The sequence below is a fragment of the Zootoca vivipara genome, chromosome 1 (assembly GCF_963506605.1).
Source record: "Zootoca vivipara chromosome 1, rZooViv1.1, whole genome shotgun sequence".
Taxonomy (NCBI): domain Eukaryota; kingdom Metazoa; phylum Chordata; class Lepidosauria; order Squamata; family Lacertidae; genus Zootoca; species Zootoca vivipara.
This window is the reverse complement of record NC_083276.1, coordinates 66,214,595-66,231,165: the sequence shown is the minus strand read 5'-3', so window position 1 is coordinate 66,231,165 and position 16,571 is coordinate 66,214,595. Positions and strand designations below refer to the sequence as shown.

The window sequence follows — 16,571 nt, the reverse complement described above, 5'->3', positions numbered from 1 at the left end:
AGGGTAAAATTCCGGTACCAGGAGGCAACATTTCTCAGTCCTAGCCAAATGGTGCTGATTGTTTCATGGGGGGTAATTTTGGGCTCCTTGAGCACTGAATCCCACAGGTTATTGTTTTTATGAGCACTGGTGCCCTCAGCGTACATGGCGCTAGGATGTAAGATGACAAAGAGCAAATCAGCAAGGGTGTAAATGTACAGTATATGCAAACGTAATACAGATTCATAATGTTACAACGTGATCCCATAAAATTATAGCCTGCCAAAAGCACAGAACGGGAGCGGCCAGGGAACACTAACCACAGAAGCTAGTAACGATAAGTAAATTTAGAAGAGAAAGATCCTCCTGCTGATGCAAGTGAAAAAATATAGCGAGGTCACATGTTGCACAAATCCCTCAAAGTCATCATTCAGTGTTCCCTGGGGAGTTGTCATATGTTAGAGCTGACCAACCCTTTTCCTGTTGTTAGGCTCAAGCTGACTGACATGGACAGTGACTGAAAGAAGGGTAAGAATGACCAGATAAATCTTTTATTTAACTCTTTGGATACAATGAGCATCCAAGTGGGTTTGGATACCAAGGGCTATTAGTATAAATCCACACCATAAATCCACTCTCATTCCATTGCTCTAATTATGATAAAAGATCCACAAGGGCTAAACTTTGTATACACCATAATGCTAACTGGTTTAAATCCATGGAAGTGATAATAATAACCAAGCAGGTGATAAGGCTTGTTTCAGTTCCTTGTTCTGTCCCACATTTCTGGTTGGGGGAAGGAGACTGATTTTGAGAGATAGTAGGTCAGAGATGCCCTATAAGTTGTTAGGATGTGAAATGAAATAAGAACTAATTTAATCGCACCGTCATCTATTTTAATCGCTGAGAGATGGCTCTGGAGGAGTTTTAGCTACACTTTTTAAACCAGGCCAGTGGCCTATCTAGTACAGGATCCTGTTTTCACAGCGGCCAGCTGGATAAATCATGTGAAGCCGGCAAGCAGAACATGAGCACAAGAGCATTCTCTGGCCCCTGAGGTTTCCAGCAACTGGCATTCAGAGGTATAGTACTTCCGACCACAGAGGCAAAGTGTAGCTATGAGGCCACAGAGGCTGAAGTGCAGATTGCATACCCAAAGTATCTGAAGCGCTCATTTTACATGAAATATATCACAGCATAATGATTTTGCGTGCCCTTCCTTTTTATACACTAAGCCAAGAAGCAAAAATAAATAAATAAAACACAGTGTTTTGGAAAGAACCAACTTCTGGAGCAGATGTGATTGTTTCAAGCATGTCTTAATTTCACAGTCACTTGAGAAAGGGCTCGGTTCTCAAAGACAGTAAATTGTTTCTTTTAGAAAATCTACAATTTTAATTGCTTTAATTACTACAAAATCTCTAAAACAGGCACAGGCAACCTTGGCTCTTCAGATGTTTTGGAACTACAACTCCCATGATCCCTAGCTAGCATGGGAGTTGTAGTTCCAAAACATCTGGAGAGCCAAGGTTGCCTATGCTTGCTCTAAAAATAATCCTAATGAAAAATATTTCATTCGATCAGTTTCTCAAAAGAATGGCGGTAATTGCTTTCTAAATTATCCATTTTCCAAGTCTTCTTTTTCTAATCCAATTTCCAGACCCAAAGTGATGGTTTAATATAACTCACTGACAAGAAACAATAGACCATAGCCCCAATTTTCTCCCTATTTTAAATATTTCATTGTTTTCTTAACTTGTGTCCTCTTCATTATTTTCTCTCATTCACTGGCAGTCAGATGTATCCGCTATTATTTCCACAGTCTCCATGGTTATCATTTAACTAGTTTATATATTAACACCTCATTTTTTTTAAAAAAAAGAAAAACACCAGATTCACCACTAGTACTTTATTCGCATGTCTTAAAATGTGACTTTTTTTTTTAAGGTTACCAAATGTCACCTCTGAATGCAATCCAGGAAGTTAAAGTAATATTTCACTCTGACATGACATTTTCAGACCATAATGGGAAGGGTCTAGAATCCAAGATGTATTCTCAATGCAGCTTACAACAATAAACAATGAAATACAATGCTGTTGACAACTGTTATATCTTGGACACAGAACACAGAAAAAAGAATACAGTGGTACCTCGGTTTATGAACACAATTGGTTCCGGAAGTCTGTTCATAAACTGAAGCGTTCATAAACTGAAGCGAACTTTCCCATTGAAAGTAATGGAAAGTGGATTAATCCGTTCCAGACGGTCCACGGAGTAACCGTTCATAAACTGAAGCAAACTTTCCCATTGAAAGTAATGGAAAGTGGATTAATCCGTTCCAGACGGGTCCGCGAAGTACTTAAACTGAAGCGTTCATAAACTGAAACATGGGTGTAATTGGTTCCGGAAGTCTGTTAATAAACTGAAGCGTTCATAAACTGAAGCGAACTTTCCCATTAAAAGTAATGGAAAGTGAATTAATCCGTTCCAGATGGGTCCGCGGTGTTCATAAACCGAAAATTCATAAACCGAGGTGTTCATAAACCGAGGTTTCACTGTACAAACACCTAGCTTAAAACATCAGTGAAAATAAAATAAAATCATAAGTTTTTGCCCTATGATCAAGAGGTGTAGGGCTTAAAGATCAATACCAGCATTTTAACTGAGCCAAAAACAGAACAAGTTCCAATGAAGTTGTTTGAAAACAGATATGATGCACATGGATCTTGCCACCTGGTCCTTGTTTTAAAAAAAATAGCTCAACCCCCAACATTGCTTAGTGTGAGGGCTCCTCTTTGATATTTGTGTGTTGATCAGGAAGATCTGAAGGGAGTGCCAATGTCCATTTGACTTAATGTGGTTGGAAGTCTCAGGCTGCATACACACTAAACCATTTGCAGCATTAAAATGTAGTTTTTGTGAATCCAGAATTATCCATGATCATCCTATACATGCTGCTTTCAATCTAGCCTGGATCTAGACACGTCAAAGAAGCGATTCAGTTAAATGCGTTGCAAACTCATACAGGGAAATCCGGTAGGGAAAGATGCGATATAATACTGTAGATGCGATATAACACTGGTGTCACAGTGTTATATCGCATCTACAACACATATAAAATGAATATAAAACACTTCTTCTTCACCAATCTAGCTGAGCACCTAGATTGATTCTAGATCCTGCCATCCACAAGGGTGGTTGGGGTTATTTGATGCACACTTGAAGACCCTCCTGTGGACTAGTCTCCCCATGCTTTTTCCTCCCTGCACATACCCCAGGTGAATGAAGAAGGAAGTGGTGATTGCAGTCTTGGTACACACCCACCCACATTGTCATTGGACAAGTGTGTATAAACCCCTACCCCCAGTTGTCAAGACCACCTACGTCTGCTTTCATCTGTTTCTGAAAGGATACACTGTGAGGGGTAATGCAGAATCAATGTGCAATGAAGCTTTTATATTCAGAATGAAACCAGTTTCTCATGAAGTGCTTTTTGGGGAGGGGAGAATATCCAATAGACGTAGGTTGTGTGTGGACTGTGTAGACAGAAGATACAAATACTCTTTCTCCATTGATTCCAGAATCAAATGTTGTGTGTACTGCCTCGTTGTCATCTGGGACTCTGCCTTGTCGGGATTCATAATTGTGTGGAAGCTTCCAAGTGTGCTTGGTCTAGTTCTTTAGGATCAGTTACAGGTAGGTAGCCGTGTTGGTCTGCCGTAGTCGAAACAAAATAAGAAAATTCCTTCCAGTAGCACCTTAGAGACCAACTAAGTTTGTCATTGGTATGAGCTTTCGTGTGCATCTGAAGAAGTGTGCGTGCACATGAAAGCTCATACCAATGACAAACTTAGTTGGTCTCTAAGGTGCTACTGGAAGGAATTAGAATCAGTTTATTTAGAATCAGTTTATTTACACTTGATTTAAAATTTAATGGATTTCGTTTGTTCAGTTTGTTCATTTCTCTCACATTATAATTTTCAGTCATTTAAATAACTGGCTCTGACTGCTCATTTTGCGGAAAAGCAATATGCACTTTCTTGCAAACATGCCAGCAGGAAACTTGTCTGAATCTTTGGGTAGATTTATGAAGACAATGATAAATGTCAGGAAATAAAAACTTGTCATGTTGTATTTGAGGTATCAAAGGACAACACAGATCAAGCCTCCAAATTTGGGCATATATATCTACAGTCTTTTGTGCTGTTGTTTTTTAAAGTAGGACATCAAAAGACAAAGTTTTTGAGATGTGTTCTAAGAAAGCAACACCGTGGTGGGTGGTAGCGACCATTTTTGCTGTTTCTCAGGACAAATATTTCTGAGATTTAACTCTCTCCCCCACCCCTAGCCTGCCTCGACCTTCAGGGCTCCAAAACCTTTTGCAGTGCAGTAGGTCCTGTGGTTTCTTCCCCACAGGTCTTTGTCACAATAGTAGGAAGGGTTGCTTTTGTCTTCCTGTCTTCATAATACGGTGAAGATTAGAAAGGTCACCGCAGATACACTGCAAAAGCCTTCAGTCATCTCTATCGCCTTTGTCCTCTTAAAAATCGTGTAATAAGATAACAAAACCAGCACACTCAAAGGGGCAGTAGCCCATTGACACTCATTCTTAAGCAGGCGCCTACAGCTGGTCCAGAGGGCACAGAGCAAACGCATGCTGAGCCGCTGCCTGCAGAGCTTTTGTCCTCTGCTTTGCTGGGGTGGAAGATGCAACATCCACTCGAGTTTTCAACAAGTTAAAAGTGCTGATTGGCAAATCTACTTGTCTTATTACCAGTGCTGTCCACTGTTAACAGGCCTTTAGCTATCGATTTTCCATTTCCAAAGACTCACCTCTGTATTGCTGTTGTTGTTTAGTCGTGTCCGACTCTTCGTGACCCCATGGACCAGAGCACACCAGGCACTCCTATCTTCCACTGCCTCCCACAGTTTGGTCAAACTCATGTTGATAGCTTCGAGAACACTGTCCAACCATCTCGTCCTCTGTTGTCCCCTTCTCCTTGTGCCCTCCATCTTTCCCAACATCAGGGTCTTTTCCAGGGAGTCTTCTCTTCTCATGAGGTGGCCAAAGTATTGAAGCCTCAGCTTCAGGATCTGTCCTTCCAGTGAGCACTCAGGGCTGATTTCCTTCAGAATGGATAGGTTTGATCTTCTTGCAGTATTGCTAGAAAACATATAATGTGTTCAGGACAGTTGACAATCACAAGGGAAAGCTGCTAACCCCACATACTGCTGAAGAAGTCCAAAAGTAGGAAGTTGTCATTATTTTCATATTCCAAAGCCCTATGCAAAGCTTACTGAGAATATTCTTACATTCTGTAACGATTAAAAAATACAACAGCACACCATGTAGTGTTGATTTAATGCCCTTGAACTTTAGCTCACTCAAGCTATTACAAGGGTGGCCGTTGTGGTAAGATGTTGTGGACTACAACTCCCAGCAGCTCCATTCATGCATGGGCAGTCAGGGATGATGGGACTTGTAGTTGCCAACTTCTGAGCAGCATTTTCCTACAGCCGCTTTTGCATTGCTAACAGTGAGCAATCAATCTGTAGTTCCGAAAATAAGAGATTAGTTTTGCAATGGACGTCATTTCCCCCCCCCCCTAGACATTTGATACTTGGAGGCTATAGTCATGTAAAATAAGAATGTCTATGATAGGACTACGATATGATCGTGTGGTGGTGATAATAATAATAGTAGTAGCCAGTTCATTATAGCATACATCAAAGAAATACAAGAACTTGTTATGCAAGAATTGCTTTAAGAGAGCCAGTTATTCCCGTCCCTCCAGTGCTCAACCCTAGGTTGCCCTGCCAGCTAATCTATTTGCCTGTGGCAGACACTGGAGCTTCACATGCTGCCTTAACTATGGTCCTTCCAGGGGCATTGGCTTCTCCAGCGTATTGGGGACCCCCAATGCAATGTCATGTGGACAACATCACAAGGTGCCAGGGGGCAGAGGCAAACACCCTCTGAAAATTGAGGGGGCCCAGTCCTCTAAAAAAAATACTTTTGGGGGGCAGACTGCCTCGGCCCCTAGGAGTTGATGTCTATGGGTCCTTCTGTGTGGGGTACCCTTAGGGTTCACTCAGGGCAGGATTTAGGTTTGATGAGGCCCTAAGCTACTGAAAGTAATGGGGCCCTTTATATATGATATTTTAGGGAGCAAGCTAGCAGGCGGGGCCCATTACTTATGTCATAGGAGCCTGCACAACACAAAACACTGTTGCTGCATGTAGGTTTTATTTTATTTGTTTTTTATCTTATATTTTGGAAATGTACATCCAGTTTTTTCCCCTTTAATTTTTTGGGGGGCCCCCAAGAGAGTGGGGCCCTAAGCTATAGCATGTTGTTGTTGTTGTTGTTGTTGTTGTTGTTTAGTCATTTAGTCATGTCCGACTCTTCATGACCCCATAGACCAGAGCATGCCAGGCACTCCTGTCTTCCACTGCCTCCCGCAGTTTGGTCAGACTCATGTTGGTAGCTTTGAGAACACTGTCCAACCATCTCGTCCTCTGCCGTCCCCTTCTCCTTGTGCCCTCAATCTTTCCCAACATCAGGGTCTTTTCCAGGAAGTCTTCTCTTCTCATGAGGTGGCCAAAGTATTAGAGCCTCAGCTTCAGGATCTGTCCTTCCGGTGAGCACTCAGGGCTGATTTCCTTCAGAATGGATAGGTTTGATCTTCTTGCAGTCCACGGGACTCTCAAGAGTCTCCTCCAGCACCATAATTCAAAAGCATCAATTCTTTGGCTATCAGCCTTCTTTAGCTTATACATAAATCCAGCACTGGGCTCACTCCAATTGATCATTTATGGGTTTCTGTGAATTGGCTTTACACAGGCAAAATGCCACTCTGAGTTTTTATTTGGTAATGATTGCATTCTAGTGTGATTCATGTCTCTAGCCCATAGAGCAGGGACAGCCCTTCCGTGCCCCTTCGAATGTTGCTGAATAGGAATTTCCATCTTCCCTGCTCATGGGCCCTGCTGCCTGGGGCTGGTGGGATTTGGAGCACAGTGACATACGAAAGGCCCAGGTTAGCCACCCCTGCCATAGAGGTACACGCCTCCTTCCAAGCAGCTTTACCCTCATGTACCTTTCAGATAAAATCAGCTCTGTTATAATCAGCAGGCGTTTTCATCTCATCGGTGTCCATCAAGGGAGATAAGCATGTGGAAATAGATTTCTCCTCCTGTAATGGTATTGCAATGCTCATGCAGGTCTTGTTGAACTGGCTAGATTCATAGTTCAGTTTGAACAGAATGAATGTGTATCTCCATCCGGCGGACACTTTTGTTGTTTGTGATTATTTGAGCAGGATTTGAGCCAGACAGGGCTTCTGCCACCTGTTTGAGAGAAAATTGCATGGCTGAGGCTTGAAGTCTGAAAATGCTAGCCTAATATGGTCTGCCTATCCGTCTTTCTCTGTGTGTTTCCTCCTCTATGAAACCTGAGTATTTATTTTCTCTCCTCTTTTATTATGTAGGCTTGATTTAGTTTACAGCTAATTGCGTGCATTAAATGGGGAAAATGCTTTGTAAGTATATAAAACAAAGCAGATGAGGGATTGCAGATAGAAAACCTGCTGCTTCTATACACATCTCCCTGCGTTCCTCCTCTGCCTGGGGAAATGTAGGGACTGTAGTTCTTTGACAGCAAACAGGTGTGTGTGTGTGTGTGTGTGTGTGTGTGTGTGTATTCAATAAAACATAATTCAATGGCTTATGAGAATGAAGAAACTAAGGGGGGGAAGCTCTGTAAAACTGCTCTGCACTCTCACTAAACAACCAAAATAAAGATAGGGGGAACATTGGGGGGGGGGAAGATAAAACTAATATAATTTACTCTACAATAATTGGTTGCCTTTGGGAAAGTAGTTGACTCCCAAACCATAGATCCTCATGAACTGCATACGGTAGGTGCTTTAGCCCTGTGCATATGGGATTGGATCTAAACCTCCATTTGTGAATGGCATGTGTGAGAGAGACATGTTTCTTCCCCCCTGCTGCAGAAGTTAACACAAATGGCTATCTTTCATCATTGCTATCTGTAGAGTTAAAAAAAAAAAGGATGCCACTACCATTATTGACTGTCCTTGCCAGGAGTTGTATATATGGAAAGCACTGTTTCTGCATTTCCATATCTGCCTGTTCCGGGCCCTATGAAAACTTTTCATTCTAAAAATGTGTCCTAGCCAGATGCAGAAGGGCTGGTTGTATTAGCAAACAGTGATAAGAACACTTCTTGTGTACGAGGCAGGCAGGAATATGCCTCCTAGTTCCCCAAGCTTTTAGAATGCCCTTACTTTCTGTAGCACTGCTCTGACCTGCCCATACCTTCTATGCTTGTATCTTTGCTGTCTTCTGGTTTCATGCACTACCGCTTGGCTGCATCTGGCCGTATGGATCTCCATTTTCTGGGTGAGTCAGAGGAGCAGTCCAGAGAACTAGAGAACTTCTGTGGAGACCTGGCAGATGAAACAGGAGTCCACAGGGGAGCTGTCCAGCAGCACCAGCAAAGTCCATGCCCAAAGTCAGAAGGCCAAGCACTGAATTACAGGGAAGCTGCCCAAGAGGCAGCCAGATCAAGGAGCAGGTGTGACTGTTCTGCTGTGACCTGGTGGTTTTTATGGCTGGCTTAGCTGCTCTCACCCTTTCTGGGGAAATAGTAAGGCCTTGATGTTGACAAGGCCATGGTTCTTTCTGCTGAAAGAAATATTGAGTGGTAATCACGGGATTAGAGCTGGGGAGGGGTTTCATTTGGTTCCTTACTACTGTAAGCTTTCTGGATAACGATGTTTCCCTGGATTAGGAGCTCCTTCATGGTGCTCTAATTCCAGCTGGTTTGTGGTAAAATGTGTACTGAGGTCAACTTCTGAAGACGAGGTCTCACCTGATTTCGGTTTTGGGAGCTGACAGGTCTTAACATTGGCCAGTGTGTAGCAACTCATAGGATTACTACCATTTGGTCATAACCTTATGTGTTGTGGGAATATGATCAGTCAATCAATACTTGTATTTCAGGAAGCTTTACTTTGTCATTTCATTTCTCGGTTTGTACATCCAGTTTGCGTATTTTTGTCAATTTTATCTGACACCTTCTCAAGAGAACCCTAACTTATTTGCACACAGCAACTCAATCCAAACTGAGCAGCGCAAAAAAATCAAAGATCAATGTTTATATTTCTTTAAACAGGAGCACAATATGGGCTTATGAGCCTTTCTTAATCTTCCTGTCTCAAGCATTGCATATTAAAGTATACATGACACTAATCTTGATTTCTCATCTACTTAATTATAGTGTGAAACCAAACAAATAGGACCTATTCATCTTTAACAAATGAAGAAAGGAGAGGCCATATCAAAATGCTTTAGTACTCCCCTCCTTTTTCTACCCATTTATTAAAGCATTGTTTTGTGTGTGTGTGATGTTCTGCTGCTAATCTCAGTTTTGGTGATCTTCATTACCACTCCCATATTCACACTTCACTTAGAAAAATCTAAAGGAGCATGAAAGCAAAATTCTTCACCATTGCATTTGCTTATCGCTCCTTATTTTATTACTCCATTGTTTTCCACCCCCAACGTCCTGAGGCAGGTTTCTGCCTTTTGTAGTGCTTACTGATTTAGGTGTGTCTTTAGTTGCCTGTGGGAGTCAGTTTGGGGTTACAAGTATGATAACATCTCTAATTAATCGGAGCAATTAACACGGAGAGCAGAGCTTGCCCTATAACATTTTGTCCTTATTCCAACATGAGGCAGAGAAAAAAGATGGTTATAAAAAACTACATTGCAAAGAATTACATGTTTGGGAGTAGAAAAATTGATGGAACCCCCCCCCCCAATATACACATAAAGGTAAAGGGTAAAGGGACCTCTGACCATTAGGTCCAGTCGTGACCGACTGGGGTTGCGCACTCATCTCGCTTTATTGGCCGAGGGAGCCGGTGTACAGCTTCCAGGTCATGTGGCCAGCATGACAAAGCCGCTTCTGGCGAACCAGAGCAGCACACACAAACGCCGTTTACCTTCCCGCCGGAGCGGTACCTATTTATCTACTTGCACTTTGACGTGCTTTCGAACTGCTAGGTTGGCAGGAGCTGGGACCAAGCAATGGGAGCTCACCCCGTTGCAAGGATTCGAACCGCCAACCTTCTGATCGGCAAGCCGATTTAACCTGGTTTAACCCACAGCGCCACCCATTCACATAGAGAGCTGTAAACACTGTAAACAAAGCTTTCTTTCTCTTTCTTTCTTTCTTTCTTTCTTTCTTTCTTTCTTTCTTTCTTTCTCTAAGGGCCCTTTCCAAAGCACCTAGGTTTATGAGGAGGGGGGAAAAACAAGAAGACAATTGTAGACCTTGATTTGTAGACAATTAAAATTCATTAACAGTATGTTGCTCCAGAACCAACATCTACTTTAATTTATTTTATTTATAAAAATATTTATCTGCTGCTGTTCATAAAATATAGTAGAGCAGTTTACAATAATTATACATAAAACTGTACAACAGGAAACCATATAAAATGTTAAAATCATAAATCAGCTGGCTATTATGGAAAGATCTATTCCAGGCTTCCTCAACCTCGGCTCTCCAGATGTTTTTGGCCTACAACTCCCATGATCCCTAGTTAGCAGGACCAGTGATCAGGGATGATGGGTATTGTAGTCTCAAAACATCTGGAGGGCCGAGGTTGAGGAAGCCTGATTTATTCCTAATTGCCCGCATAAGCCTGATGGAATAGAAGAGTTTTCAGTAGGCATTTTAAAGTTGAAACAGAAGGCACCTGTTCAAATAATACTGACTAACTTAGGAAGTTCCCTGGGAGACCTTCTGGAAGTTCTTAGTTCTCAGCCTAACCTACATCATGTAGTTGTTGAGGGGATAAAATGGGGAGGGGAATAACCATGCAGACTGCCTTGAGCTTGTTGGAAGAAATGGATGGTTTCTGCTATGAATTGAGATGTTTTTTTCTGGTGGCCAGAACAGGAAGTCTATCCCAGTGTTTCTCAACCTTTTTTGGGCCATGGCACACTTGTTCTATGAAAAAAAATCCCGCGGCACACCAACTCTGTGCCGCCCTATATTTAGTTTAGTTTGGAGGGGAGACGTAAAGCATGCCACTGAAGAACTGCTGCGCGGTAGCCAGGCGGAACCACCAGGTGCAGAGCCTGCGGAGCGAGCGGGGACACGCACAGACCCCAGGCGGGCAGACACGGGCGCGCAGCTGCCGCCGCCTCCCTCCCAGCTGCCCCAGGCAGCCGCCGCCACTCTGGCCAGGCGAAGGGAAGCCCTGCGCAGCCTTCCCCGCCTGCCTCCTCCTCCCCAGGTGGCGGCGGCGCCCTCTCTGGCCTCCGGCTGGATGCCGACTCTAAATTTTGCCGCGACGTGCGGCGGTGAGAAGGGCGATTTGCAGTGTCACGTGCCTGGCGGCCGCCAATAATAAGCGCTGATCCACCGGAAAGGAAGCCAGCTGGGTCACGACGCGGGCGCTCGCCTCGCGTCGTGACCCGGCCGGCTTCCTTTCCGGTGGGTCAGCGACGTGACAATGCAAATCGCCCTTCTCGTCATGGCACACCAGCCAGCGTCTCGCGGCACAGTAGTGTGCCACGGAACACCGGTTGAGAAACGCTGGTCTATCCATTAAGAAACAATGGAGCGCCTGACCTAGAATTCAAGTTTCTCAGAGGCCAGGTGTACCGAGGCACAGCCCTAAGTGGTAAAGAAATTCTTGAATGATAGGGGGGGGGGATGCTGTGGATATCCACGATCCCACCTCAAGGGATTTACAATCTAAAATAGGCATGGGAAAACAATAAAGGAGGGGAGTATGGAGCCTACTCTCCCTTCTGTGGAAGAGCTCTACACAAGTACACCCGTGTGTGTGTGTGTGTGTGTGTGTAGTCCCTTCTGGCATGCTCTACCCCTGAGTTGATTCTTGGAACCTATGAATATTAATACAGAGGTTGCTGGCATTGAAGTGCCTTCAGTATTTGCTGTGTGATCCTCGTTCCAAAGGACCAGCACTGATTCTAGGGGAATAGGGCTCTGTTGACAGCTCTCAGATTTCCACATGAAATGTCAAAAAGAACAGGAGAAAACTAGGGGGGGGGAGCCCCTTTATAAAAAACTATTGACAGAGGGAATACCGTCTGGAATGGCAAAAGAATATCCCTAAAAACTTGTTAGCACTGATATATTCCTCACCACAGAGATCTTTAGCAATGTAATAAATGTCTCTGAGAATTATTGGGCCAGGGTCTAAAGAGAGTTTGAAACTTAATAAATTTTCATAAATCACTTTAACACCTCAGATGAAATATGCTACATACATAAAAAGCTTTATTACTATTTTCCACAGAGACTTAAATTATAGCAGAACCTCTGGCATAGCTAAGGGGGTGCAGGAAAGTTATTCAATTATTTTACTGAAAATGGAGATAAGAGTCTAGATTTTTGAAGAAATGTCTGGAAGATATGCATGGAGGACAAGATTCGATTTGGGTCCTGCTTCAGGAATGCAGATAGCTGATTGTTTCATTTTAGACCACTTTGACCAGGACCAGGACCCACTTTGCCTGAAGGTCAAATCAAAGCCTTGCTTTGCAAGTTAGAAGCATTGACTAACGTAGGAAGAGGAACAAATAATGGTAACATTTTAAAGGAATTTGATTAAATGTGCAGGAATAGTAGCACCTTCTGAATGGATAAAACTTGCCAAGTAAACTTGACTTTCTCCCTGATATGTTTATTATTATTATTATTATTATTATTATTATTATTATTATTATTATTTGCAGGGAGGTTTTTAGGGTTGTGTGCATGTTTTTAATCTGAGAGCGTATCCACACCTGCAGCTTGAAATACTATGGCCCTCAGGATTTTACCACCTTCATTTTGCTTAATTTGAGACTGTGGGATGTGATACATAAGTAGCAGTCAAGTACAACATTCCTTGTTTTCTTAGAGTGGACTTGCGGGGGAATGTTTGGTCCAGCCAGTCAAAAACATCTGGTTTCCTCCTGGCTGGGACATACTTCCTTTCCATGTGACTAGAGATGGGCATGACCTTAGCTGTCCAGGTAACAAAAGGAACAGGGCACCAGCACTCTCTCTCTCTGACTTCCTCCATTGTTGGAGCAGCAGCTTTTAGCTGGAATTGCTCTGTTGGCTCTCAGCCAACAGAGGACACTGGGACTATCTCCATATGGGATAAATCCACATGTATATACTTTGTGACTAAGTCTGCCTTCAGGGATCCAACTGTGAACTGATGGTGTGAGTAAACTTCTTTTACAGTGGTACATCGGGTTAAGAACTTAATTCATTCTGGAGGTCCGTTCTTAACCTGAAACTGTTCTTAACCTGAGATACCACTAATGCGGCCTCCTGCTGCCGCCGCGTGATTTCTGTTCTCATCCTAAAGTAAATTTCTTTACCTGAGGCACTATTTCTGGGTTAGCGGAGTCTGTAACCTGAAGTGTCTGTAACCTGAAGCATCTGTAACCCGAGGTACTATTGTATATACTTTACACATGTTTGTGGCGAGTTTATTGTTTTAAGAGGGATATAAGGAAACTTACCAGGAATGTAATATCGAGAGGCTTAAACAAGCCTGCAACCAGCTATCTGCTGTGCATTTAAAAGGGGAATGTAAAACTCTGCTAAGTTATAGAACTTGCTAGCGCACGTTAGGAAGGATATTAATAAACAATATATCCTCTCCTGCCTCCCTGAACATTCCCACAGAGACCAGGTTTCAGACTGGATCCACACATTTAGCGGAATGTGGTGGGTGGTAGAATGATGATGTGGCACAATGCACTGCACTACTGTTAGTGGAGGATACTTCTTCTGCATGCTTTACCACATTAAAAAAAAGAAGTTTCCTGGACTATTATGGACTGCGAGTTTGAAGATTTGGACATCAGAATAAAGACGGCAGTGCAGACGTTTATCTAGAATCCCCAGATTTTGAAGCACGGGAAGCCAAAAATTTTTTATGATTCGCCATAACATTTGGTTCAATTGATATGTATTTGTATAATTTGAAATAATGGAAATAATTGATGTGATATAATCGTGTTTTAATTGGAAAAATTAATAGATTTTTTTTTAAAAAAAGAAGTTTCCTGAAAAAAAAAATGCTAAGGAGAGTAGCTCCTGCCATGCTAGTTTTCTACCTCTGAAGACAGGTTTTTTTAAAACACAAAGGAACTTTTTAAAATCTCACACAAACACAATTCAAAAGGGTAAGTCTGTTTTACCACTTCAGCATTTTCTTATCTCATTCTGCTGCCAAGTGTAGACCTCTGAAAGGCTATTCTCATATATCTGGGGGGAAGGCTACCTTTTGGGTTTCCATATTTTAAACGGGAAAATTCTGGGCCATTTAGTCATTCAACACATGGGGGGGGGGCAAAATGAGGTCACCTGTATTGATCATTATAGCCTCTTTCTGTCTTCCAGAATTTATTCATTTTTGTTTTTATTTCAGCTATTCCTCCCTTGCTATACAAAAGGAGTTACATAAACAATTCCAGACAGTTGGATTAAAGGATAAAAGTAAGTAATGCTTAAATCTAGGCTGCGTTGGTTTTAAAGAAAAGCGACTAAATGAATTTCCCTGTCTTTTGAATAAACCAGAAGTTACCTTTTGAACCTGGGGAGAAAAACAAGAGAGGCCTGTGTGCAGGTGGCTGAGTTACAGGGGAAGATTTGTAGAATCTGCATGCAGCCAGGTCTGCACAGGCTGATGATATCATTTGTTCATTCTGGCACAGGTCTCTAGAAGTAGGGTTCTTGAACTTGGAGGTGCATGAAAATCACTTGAGGCTCACCTGTCACAAAATGGAGACAGAGATTGGCATTATCTACTGGCAATTACTGTCATCACTTTCTGTCATCAGCAGCTATCTGAGTCACAGGGCAGGAGGTGGCAACACTTTGCCATGTTTCCAGTCCTATTTGGATAGTCATTTTCAGAGGGTGGTGCTTGGGGGTGTTGTTTGGCCCCATGGAAACTTCCGTGTGGGGTTCCGCATGGTTCAGCTTTATTCCCCATGTTTAACCGTATCTTCCAACACACTGGGATTGCCATATTCTAGGATGACACCATCTTCCCATTTTTTCTCATGAAAGGATGGTGGCCATTTGGGGCACCGTTATCTTGTGATGCCATTCTCCTCCCTGAAAAAGCACTTTTGTGGCACAGTGTCAGAAATTGTGACCCTGAAAAAGCACTTTTGGGGGGGGGAATTGTGGCACGAGATCATGGTGCCCCAAATGTCCACCGTCCTCTAGTGAGAAAAAATGGGCTGTTCCTGTTTTTCTGGGACACTTGCAGGGTATGGTTTAACATCTACATGAAACTGCTTAGTGTGGTCATCCAGAGTCTTAGAATATGTTAGCAATATACAGAGAACCAATAAACTGAAGCTCAATCCAGATAAGACTGAGGCACTGTTAGTGGGTAGTTGCCTAGAATGGATAGATGGAAGGTGGTCGGCTGCAGATGAGCTTACATTCCCTATGAAGGAGCAGCTATGTAGCTTGAGGGTGCTTCAGAATTGATCACTTCCACTTGAGACTCAGGTGGTCTCAGTGGTGCAGAGTGCCTTCCATTGGCTCAGCTATGTTATCTGGACAGGGATGGCCTAACCTCTGTTGCTAACCCACCTTACCTTCCAAGTCCCGGACTGCAGAATCTGGGACCGGCAGCCGTGTGACACCGGAAGTTGCGTCAACGTAACTTCCGGTGCCGTTTTGCCCTTCTATGGGCACTCAAAATGGCCGCCGCCGGCTTCGAAAGTCACTTCTACGCATGTCAGGAAGTGTGTCGACGCAACTTCCGGTGTCGCTCTGCCCATCTATGGGCACAAAATGGCCGCCGCCGACACTGGAAGTCGCATCCATGCACTTCCGGACATGCGTAGACGCGACTTTCGAAGCCAGCGCCAGCCATTTTCGGTGCCCATAGATGGGCAAATCGGGGGGGGGGAGTGGCCGCCGGCAGGAAAATATAAGGGAGTATAACGGGAGATGAAGTGATACGGGGGACCACCCGGAAAAGGTAAGAAATAACGGGGTTTCCCGGGGAAAACGGGGTACTTGGCAGCTATGCTTTAAATCTGTTTTCTGACTTCCCTCTACCCTCTGGAACAGGTCTGGGGAGAGTGCAGGGCAGACACAGGAGGAGAAAGGTGAGGAAGTCCCATTGTTTGTTTGTTTGTTTGTTTGTGTGTGTGTGTTCTTTATTGAAAAGGGGGGGAGAGATTTTTTTATACCCATTATAAAATTATAAGTGCACAAGGTAAAATAAGACATGAAAAGAATAACAATTGTTAAGATACACTCTTGTAATAAAAAGGACAAAAGAAAATGAAAGTTATAAATTTACAAGGTTATTATTTTACTTATTCTAAACTTAACCTAATGCCGTGTTTATAAAAATCTCCATGGCAAGTTTACATTTGTACATTACTTGTTAATATGTTGCAAGATTATACATATCTTCTATCCATTCATTGAAGAGACCCTCAGTTTTATTTTTCCAGTTCATCAATACAGTATCCGTCTTTTTGCCAT

General features: G+C 43.0%; 1 long non-coding RNA gene across 1 annotated transcript; it reads left to right on the top strand.

Annotated features, from left to right (window-relative positions):
* Positions 1-425: 425 nt before the first annotated feature.
* On the top strand, positions 426-14,515 carry LOC132592739 (uncharacterized). The gene is made up of 3 exons (XR_009558246.1): positions 426-507; positions 3,562-3,676; positions 14,482-14,515. It is a non-coding gene; the product is annotated as an uncharacterized LOC132592739 (long non-coding RNA).
* The last annotated feature ends 2,056 nt before the right edge of the window (positions 14,516-16,571 follow it).